The following is a 10,866-nucleotide window of genomic DNA, read 5'->3' on the forward strand; positions in this document are numbered from 1 at the left end:
CCAATGTGCATGATGAAATGAGGGATCATTTTAGGATGTGAATTCTTGCTTGACTCAGAGTCTTTGTGGCTGAGGTGGTTGATATGAAAATTTGGCACAGGTGTGTGATTCTTCTGCTAATTTAAGCTACTTTATCAAACTGAATGCCTGATGCAAATGAAAATCCCTGAATTTAAATTTTTTTTTTAAGTTACTAAAATAAAAGTGCATTAAAAATGAAGCTCTATCTAAATTATTCCTTCTAAAGGCTTGCCGATAAACCTTGACAAGTAACTTGAAAACATGTGGTAATGTAATTGGAAATTGGAGGTGGCAGAGTTTGTTTCCCCATGATGCCAAAGAGCATTTATCAAATACAACTGTGAAGTGGACTCCTTACTCTGTTATTATACCAGGATTCTCTATAAAGGAAGGAACAACTGAGATTTAGGGAGTAGTAAACTTGGTTTCAGTCAGGATTATTGAGGTATAATTTACACACTGTAAAATCATTTCTTTAGGGTACAGTTCTGTGAGTTTTGATGTAGTTATGTAACCGCCCCCATAATCAAGCAGCAGTCCCATGATCCCAGAATACTCCTTCTTGCTCCTCTATTCTTAACTTCTGCCATTCCCAGTCCTGGATTCCCACTGGTCAGTTTTCTGTCCCTAAATATTTCATTTCTAGAGTGTCATGTCAGTGGGGGCATACTGTAGGTAACTTTTTATGTCTGGATTCTTTAACTTGGTGTGCTGTATTCGAGTTATCTATGTTGAAGTAGGGGTCCGTAGAATGTTCTTTTTTGTTACTGAGTAGTATCCTATTCTGTGGATATACCACAGTTTATCCATCTACCAATTGAAGGACGTTTGTTTTAAGTTTGGGGAGATTAGAAATCAAACCACTCTAAACATTTGTGTACAGGTCTTTGTGTGAATATAAGTTTTCATTTCACATGGGTATATACCTAAGATGAGATTGCTGGGTCATATGGTAAGTGAAGGTTTAAATTTATAAGGAGAAGTTTATATTCTTTTCAGAGAAAATAATATTTCTTACAAGAAAATGATGACTCTTCATGGTGACTGAGGCAAGCGAAGTCATAGATCATCCAAAACAATAGATAAAAATGTTATTGTTGCTTGGTTTGAGCAGACATCACACAGTAGTTTTGCAGATTTATCTTCCTAATTACATTTTTCTCTGAGCTCATGTTTAAATTAGTCAGCATTCCCTGGCATCTACCAGCACTGCAGCCAAGCAAAAGACTGCAGGCTGGAGAGGGGGGCAGTCTGCTGAGGATATCTGTGTGGCCACAGATATTCCACAAATTGGATAACAAAGCATGCATATAATCAATTGATTCGTACAGTATTCTAATAGTTACAATGGCAATTGACCTATTTTACTTGTGTCGGATATTGATTTTTTTTTCTGAGTTTTATGTGAGTCAGGGTTATCTTCATAATGAATGAAAATACAGAATTAGATTCTTTCCCAAAGGCTTAATCCAACTTCCACCTCATCCAAATGTGTTTATAGTCAAAATGTCCATTGAGGACCAACTCTTTGAAGGCTCTTTGACGGTGATTGGAAGAGAGTTCAATAGGTGCAAAATGATGTTCATCCTTTGTTCAGGAAAATGAGGTTTATAGAGGAAGAAACAGAGACCAATATCTGATAGTCTGTCAATGTGGGTTAAAGTGAGTGGACAAGGTCATGAGTATTTTTGGAGCTGGGGAAGGGAAAACTTGCATAGGATAGGAGAGTAAGGAAATGCATTGTTGAGAGGATAGGGAATTAGAGGTGGGTGGCATCAGATGTGATCTGCACAAGTCTGTCTCCTTCTAGTTTCTGCTGTGTCCCCAGTGCTTATGAAGGTCCCTATGCTTAGCAGTTATTTATCAAATATATGATGTGTAGGGGATTTTCTTTCATGCCTTATATTTTGCTACCTTTATTTTTTCCCTAAATTACAAGAGTGTTACATGCTCATTACAAAACCATAAAATATTGTAGATTTAGACGAGGAAAGCCCTTTACTCTCATTCATGCCCTGTCCTTGAGATAATCACTGGTGAGTATGATATTATTTCACAGTTCTTTATAAGTACACCCACTCTTGCACACACTCAGCAGAGAGAACATATTGCATGTGCTTTTCTGCAACTTGCTTTCATCACTTAACAACTCTTTCATCCATCTCAACATAGAGAGTTCTATTTCATTGTATAGATGCTTCAAAATTTATTTATGCATTCTTATAGACAGGTTGGCTGGTTTAAAGGAAGGCTTTAGAAAGGCAGATGAAAGGTGTGAGAGGGAGCTAGGAACATTGGTAATGGTAGGAGGTTGAAAAGAACCTGTTCTTCTACAAAGAGAAAAAATTTGAAAATATGAGAAATAAGCCATTGGTGAAAAAATTCTACAACTATGATAGAAGTCATAACTTTCTTAAAGATGAAATACACTTGAATATGAAAGTCCAAATTCTAAAATATTTAGAAAATGTAGGAGAATTTTTAATGATTTCAAGGTAGAAAGGGATTCCTTAAGATGCAAAAGGTACTAACAATAAAAGAAAGGATATATGAATTTGTCTATGTTAACTTTTTAAAAGTTATGCTCATTAAGAGGCACCGTAAGGACCAAAAAGCAAGCCACAAAATGGAAGAATTTGCATCACATGGAAGTGACAAAGGATTAGTATCCAAAGTATATTTGAAAACTGCTCTAGTCATAAAAAAGCAAAGATAAGATAAACTAATACAAAGAAATAAAAACAGGTGTTTCACAGAAGACACTTGAATAACGTATAAATACATGAAAAGATGCGCAATCTCATTGTTAAGCTAGGAAATACAAAATAAAATCTCATTGAGAGTCTCGAGAACTGAGCAGAGCTGGCTGCACTTTCAAAGGTGAAAAACTTGAACATTAGAAGATTTCAAATAAATCAGAAATTCTATCTTCTCTTAAAAACTGTCAAATCAGACAGCACTGGGAGTGCATATCCTCCAGTCGCCACTGGCTAGAGCTGAGCAATGGCCCCCCGTTTTAGCCAGGATGTACAATCTCCTGTTCCCCATCTCCAGCGTTGTCACTTCATTCACATCCACCCCATTGGTTCTCATGGAAACTTGAGTTTGGAACCCTTCCTCTTCCCAGGTGAAAAGGACTTCCTTTCTTGAGAACAAAAGCTTAGATTTTGCTATCTGGGATTTTAGCTTCTGATTTTTTTCAGGAGATTTTGAATCTCTTCTTGCTTGTCAGAGAAACTTTTCTTTTCTTTTTCTGCAGCAGGTTTCTTTTTGTACTTTCCAAGAACAGCTTGCTGGCTTGCAAAAAAGAGGAAGCAGAGAGCTTTGGGGAGCTGTCAGAAACAGCAGATGCAGCCCCAGCATGGTGCTCCTGATCCCTGCGAGTGGCACCGTAACACTTTATTTGTAGAGAGAAGGACAGAGAGCTGCTTTTCTCCCCGTGTCTCGATTTGCATTTTATTAGGCGCCCAGTAGGATGGTGTGTAAATCACCATCTTCACTCACAGATCTATCAACCCCCATCCTACCAAAGGGCAAAACACAGGGATGCTAAAAACAGGATGGTATTAAAAGAAATCAGAAAGCACTGTTCAAAACTGTGACTTTTTTTCTTCTTCAAAAAGTGCCTTTTGTTTTTAGACTTCAGAAGGAGATAAATGGTCTCTGCCAAAATACATGGAGAGAGTATAAAGCTCAGCGGAGGAAGGCGATTGTAGGGGAGAGAGGAAGAGAGTCCAGAGTTCCATGCTCAGTAGGTCCATTTGCCAGCTACTGGTTCTGGCGTAAAGGACTTCATGCTTGAGCCTGTTTCCGTATAACCTCTTTCTTAGAATTGCTTTGGATGCAATGGAGCAATGGATATAACTTACCTGACCATCTCTGACTATGCCTCCAGCCCTCACTTTCTTCATCTTTTCAATATCCCTTGTCCAGGGTTTCCCATATTAAATTTTGTCTCAATCAGCAGTAGGAAGACCCTCTGAGTAATTTTCAATTGAGAATTTTGCTTTGTTTCTTCAACTCAAATGACATGATTATTTTAGTCTTTCTAGAGAGACATTGTTTTTGAAACAAGAAAAAAAAAAAACTAGCTGTTTTTCTTTCCAGAATTTTATTCATGCAATTATGATTACCATCAGTCCTAAAGAACATTTTGAAACATGGAAGGACAAAATTGTATTTGGGTTAGTTTGTCTTCTGTATATGTTACGGAAAATGATAATCTAGGGATGGTAAGTTTATGTGGCCCTTCTCTTGGTCTCATGACAAGCTGGTCCCTGCCATTTTGCAGTTAGCCTAGTTTGCTTTCAGTACAAGTTAGATTTGAAAAGTAAAGCTGAATCTGTGCTTGGAATCAAAGTTAAATATCTGCTTATCCTCTTCTTAAGTATAGTAGCATACTGGACTTCATAAAGAAGTCAATCTTTCTTGGGTTTATTTTCATAGATACATAGGGGTTAAACTTTCTCTAGTTCTTCCTTCTTTTTGGGATGTTGAGAAGGGATTGGACTGTCTGTTCGTTTGTGCCCAATCTTCCGCCTGCTGCATGCTGAGCTTAGCTCTTTAAGATCCCGGGAAGGTTGATGTGAATGATCTCTGAGAGTCTCTTGTAGTTCTGTGGCTCACTTAGGCTCCAGAAGGTTCATCCTATAGGTTGGTGGACTCCATATTCTGTCTCTGTGCATTTCTTATGCCTGTTACTGTAGAACAAAAACCACCTCCCCTGCAGTTACTCATTTCCTCGCTTGTAATCCCTTAACACTATGTACAGAACTTCCTTTCAGCAATTCACTATACTTCATTGCAATTACCTGTTTATGTGCCTATGAATTTTTTGAGGGCTAAGATCAAGTCTCATTCATCTCTTTATTCCTGGCACTTAGCACATTGCCAAGTTCTTTATAGGGAGCAAACGTAATACTGTGTTGAATGGAATACAATGAATGAATATAATACTCAAAACAATCAATGTTCTGGCCCATCTTTTTTCCTTAGTCATGCTTGCATATCCCGAACATAGGAAAAAAGTTTGCTAAACAGGAAGAGGTTCTTGGAAGGAAAAAGACCCACCCATATTCTAGCTCTTTGGTTCAGCTTTGCCACTGTGGTGAGATGATGGGAGAGGAGGTTAATGATATAGGGTCTAAGACATGAAGTATCCTTGTAAACAACAACAACGAAGTGGGTTTTCTTAGTAGTTTGTTTTAACCATGGTCCTGGTGAAACACTGGCTGCCTCTTCCTTTCTGTTATCCCATTCTTTCCCAAGGAGCGGCTTTGTCTGTCACCATGCAGATGCCCAGGCTTTGCCCTCTTTAACACTCACACTGCAAGGAGGGTGGTCTCCATGGGATTGTCCATATGTGGAAGGGGAAGGAACAAAATCTTGTATCTAGTCAGTCCCCAGAGAGAGTCAAGTGGCCACTGGAAAGGGAAGTCCTCCTCAGAGCTAAACAAAGTAGGTAGTGCCATTGAAGCTGGAGGGCTATCATTGGGCCAAGACTGGATTGCCTGCTCAACTCCCACGATGTATATCCCTGGGGGTAATCTCTGCTGAAATTATGCCTGTTTCTTGGGCCTTACATATTAACCCTCTCACTCTGGACCCCCTCTGAGCTCTCTTCTCTAATATATATTTCCTTTCTATCTAGACTCCTCCCTTCCCTTCGGCCCAGTTCAATCTGTTCTTGTTGGAGATACAAAGTAAGGCCTGTCTCTTTCATATTTTCCCCCATATACTTTTCCATGCCATCTGGAACCTTCATAAATTTTCTAAGGGTTATGCCTTTGAAAGCAAAATAGGGAATATTGACTTTTCTGCTTTTGTTCCCCCCTCCCAGTTTTGCCTCCCTTTTCTGAGGCTACAAGACCCAACTGCCTTAATGGAAGTGGGGAGTCATTGATTGTGGGAACATGAAAAAAAACTGGTAGAAAGAAAAACATGGTTACAATTTCAAAATTACCATTTTGCTAAATTTACTATGCATGAATCCTAGGGTTCATCTAACAGGTGATGGGAAGCTATAGAATTCTGAATGATGTAGCAACATGATCACTATTGACCTTTATGACTGACACATATATTTGGAAGGTTTTGTCTGTCAACTCATATTTTTATCTGTCTGCACTATTTCCAGTATTGTACCAGGATTTATGGGGGATATATGAAATAAAAGACAAGTCCCATGTCCTCAAAGTGTTTTCAAAACTTAGGGGAATGAAGGAATGCATGTAGCTCAGTGCTTGAGTGCCTGCTTCTCACATATGAGGCCGTGGGTTCAATCTCTAGTACCTCCTAAGAAAAAATAACAGAAACTCAACTACGTATGTATGTAAACAAGTACTCTAGTAGAATAGCATGGACTTTAAGTATTATAGGGTGAATAGAAGCAAGAGCTAGAGGCTTGGGGGGAAGGATTTGTGGAGGAGGTGATATCTGAGTTGAGCCTCAAAGAATGGATAAGGAGAAATTTTATTGATAGGAGAAATGGAGGGAGAATGTTAACTGGTAGGTGAAGGATGACTTGGTAGACACTGGCTATTTGCCTTCCCTCAACATCCACCTTCCACCTTCCCAATAGCCCCTGATTTTTGTTTGAGACTCTCGATAAATGGACTCTACTCCCAGTTCTAGGAGTGGATCATGTGACCTAGGCTAAGTCAAGCATCACTCCATCTCCCAGGCCATGGAGATTAATTCAGGGGGGTACTTTAACAGTATGCAAATAAGAGGTCCAGAACTGCTTCATGAGAGAGGTCACCTTCAGAATCATACCAATGTATGAAGTAGGACAAAATTGAGGGAATCAGAGACTAGAGATGTCTGGATCAAACCACACCTGAGATGTATTTCACCTCTGTACTTTTCAGTTACATACACAATAAATGCCTCTCTGAGTTGGGTATTCTGTTCCTTGCACTTGTTAAATGAGAGCTGCTTGAGGTTAACTTACCTGTGATTGGAAGTAATAAGTAGACCTACTAGAAGTGACATTGAGGGTTTAAGGTATGTGGGTGATAAGGGACTGCGGTTGGTTAGCTGAAGTGAGACCAAATTTTAGAAGGTCTTGAATGCTGGAATGAGGAAGATGGACTTGGAGAGACATCAGTGCCCTAGTTTAATAACTGGGAAGAGTTACTAAACATTTCATAAAGACTTAAGAATAATACTGGCTACTAAAACCCAGAATCAGTAGTCATATAATGAGCCTGCGGAAGATTCTCATCTTAGTTTCTAGTTTCTCCATACCCCAGAAGGAAGACCCATTGGGGCCAATTAATAACTCTCCAAGTCTTGATTTTGTCAGATACCATCTTTACACCGGGCTTCTGGAACCGCTTCCATAAAGTTTAAAAGGTGGTGTATATAAGTTGATGCGTTTTTTTTGTAAAATGCATTTGTTATATTGTTTCTGCTCCAAATAAAATGTATTTCCAAAGTTATAAATATAAAGTTTAGAAGACAGCATATTTCTTGGTAGGAATTTATTCCTTGTGACACATTTGGAAGTTTGTTTTCCATTTTTTCTTTATCTCTGTTCCTTCAGAGCGGTGTTTGTTTTCGCTATTATGCAAGATTTGCAGCCAAATTCTCTATAGTGTTTGTATATTCTTCCTTAATCAGATAAGAAAATCATTCTTAGCTTTATCTAGAAATTTCCATAGTAAATGTAGTTTTTAAAAAATCAACACTATGGGACTAAATCTCAATTGTGTGTACACCACTGTCCATAATGAACACAAACTATGGACAGATAATGAGTGGTACCGGTTCACATAACATGCCAAACTCAGACTATATAAGATTTACATTTGTAAGGTTATATTCTTAAAAAAAAAAAAAAAAAAGAATATCTTGTATTTTGTGATTTATTTCACAATGGGCTAATTCTACGCTAACTTTTTCTTGGTGGGGAACAGTGCTAGTATGGTTTCCTAGTTCCTGCCACCATGGAGACAGATTAAAAATCCTTCTTCTGCAGGATATTAGAGCTGTTGGGTCCTGGTTGTCCAACAAAGATGCTACTGCTCTCAGGAGGATTTGGGATAAAGATGTGGGCATTAAGTTTAGTTGACCAGTTCTGGTTTACTTTTCAGGGGCAAAATCAATGATCAAATTTAAACTTTCTGAGTCTTTTTGCTTTCTTTCTAATATAAGTCCTTAATGTACAATCTGTGTAAGAAAACTTTACCAGTGCATTTTTAATGAGGAGAAATTAGGGGCTAGATGGACCCAATGAATGGAATTTTTGAAAAAAAGATACAATTGGGATATGCATATGGAAAGCTACTCCACTATGCATCCAATCATTTAGTTGTTGATAATAACACATTGAGGGCTTAATTTGTTTCAGAAACTGAGCCATCAATGCTGTCCCTAGCAAAGCCCCAACATCCTAAATTGGCTAGCAATCAAATTCTCAATTAGACTGGAATATTTGGGCTCTCAAAAAGGAGAAAACATTGGAACCAGAAATCAACAGAGATGTTATCAGATAAAATGATTCTATGGGGGAAAGCTTGTCTTATCTATAGCAGTATTTTCTAGCTAGTAGATTATGCGATAAAAGTGTGTTTTTTAAAAAAGTTTTAATGGTGAGCCAGAGCCTCTTTCCTGCCCCTCAATATTCTGTTAACTTTGCTAAACCTGATAAGTTTGTAACACATTAGCAGCTTTTTATTTTTTTAACACACCATTTCCCCAAGTGTGTTTCATAGAACATTCCTTCTGCAAAATAGTCCAATAAAAAATTGTGGGATATGTTAAGTATGAGAAATTATAATTTACATGCTGCTCTTGGAAGCATTATTTACATACAAAAAGACTCAGAAGTTCTGCAATAAAGAAACTTGTTTAACTAACGGGGCCACTATGGAACATTGCTTTTGCAACACAGGATTGTCATCTACAAATGTTTATTGCGTACTTTTGTGTGAAAGGCACAGCTAAGTGGCAAATGTGGTTCCTGCCCTCAGGAATTAACAGTCCATTTGAAGACAGGTACCTACATGAAAATGAAGTGACAGCCCTCTTGTTGGGATGTTTAATTTCCAGCCAAGTGTTGCAGCCTGGGTCAATGAGGAAAAGGCTTCCTATAGGAATTAGGACTTCGGCCAGTGCTAGAAGGAAGGATGGAACTTTTAATGACAATGTCAGAGCTGGGTGCTCCTGTAGGATTCTCATCATGGTTATGCTTTTTCCGCTCTCCCTTTCCCTTGTAGAAGGGTCCCTAGACCCACAATTCAAAGGACACTGGCAACAGATCACTCAATTTAACAGGAATCCTGGGATGAATGTTGTTTTCTCTCTTCTCTAGGAGGTCACTGGCTAGTGGGAGAGTGGGCAAACAGAGATAGATATATGACAATTGGAGGTATAGGTTATTATGGGAGCACAGAGAGTTGTGCCTAGCTTGGGTTGGGAGGCAGAGGAAGGTCAAAGGAGGGGGCTCAGGGTTGAATGATGAGAAGAGCTCTACTAACTTTCTTTGCCAAGCACAGGGAACATCCGTGCAAAGAAAGAGAGGACAGGGGTTTGGAACACCCAGGTTCCAACTCCAGGCTGCTAGGTCCTGTTTATGGAGTGCTACACACTCCCTCTCTGGGTCTCAGTTTTCTCATCCATAACCAAGGATCCCCATTGACATTTCTTGTAGCTGTAAGTATTCTGTGAACTTTGTGGCAGAAGGTTTAATGAATTATGACCCTTCTTGTCTTACTTCTTTTCCTGATCTGCCTTTGGAGACATGTCAAAAAGTCCTTCATTGACCAATGGCTGTTGACTCATTGTGTTTTCTATTTCACCATATTAGAAGTCCAGTTTTCTCTTGAGCCTTTGGCCTTTGTGTAAGAGTGGAACAAAGAGCTGTTTCAGTGTCAACTCAGAGTAATCATTATTCAAGCCTTTTCCCTCTTTCATGCTGTGTGGTCTTTTTCATATTCCTATGACTTTTCTGTTTTCATTGGGCCAAATACAACAAACCTGATGTACTTTATATTAAATTCTATTTCTTACAACTGGAAAGAATTCTCTATCCTCTTCACTTCATGGGTTTGTATATATTGCTAACTATTCAGTCTTTAAAAATGCATTGTCGCTATTTTCTGTTTTTTTAATGCTTGAATGTTTTGGGGAGATTAAAATATTAAGAAAATAGAAAAATATACTTAACACCTGTGTTTTTACACCCATTATTAATTGCTATTAACATTTTTCCATATTTGCTTAAGGTTGCATTTAAAAATCATTAGAGAAAAATGTAAAATTTTCTTTGATTGCCATCAACTGTTATGTACATCCATTTTAATAATAAATGGTAGCCAAAGCACATGTACACAAAAAATTGGACTTTCATAAATTAGTAATTTTTAGTGTTTAAAATTTTTAAAGTATATAACAAAAACTAAAATTGAGAATAAACTGCTACCAAGAGAAACGAATTGAACAAAGACTGAACAAATAAACCAAGTCCACCAAGGTAATATGAAAAAGAAAGTGGAGGTGGGGGAAATGGTCAAGTAGCCAGTTGGATTGTGCCACATGTGGCTCCTGGCCTTGGCTCACCTTTAATTAGCTGTTCCTATTCTAAATTGGGGCTTGCCATGTACCTGCCAATGTGGGCTATGGGGATATTTGACTTTCTTCATCTTCAACTCCGTGTCCAAATAACATTCTTATTGAGGAGGATACCCCTCAATGGGTGAGATAAGGTTTGCCTTCTCTGTGGAAATAAAGGAAGAAGGTTTTCTCTTTTTCTGTCCTTTAAGAGGTAAAGAATGATAGATTCAGACAATCCTATTCAGGAATATGAGTCTTGGGAAAGTTAGAAATTATTTGTAATTGATT

This window comes from Dasypus novemcinctus, chromosome 18 (assembly GCF_030445035.2).
Source record: "Dasypus novemcinctus isolate mDasNov1 chromosome 18, mDasNov1.1.hap2, whole genome shotgun sequence".
NCBI classification, from domain to species: Eukaryota; Metazoa; Chordata; class Mammalia; order Cingulata; family Dasypodidae; genus Dasypus; species Dasypus novemcinctus.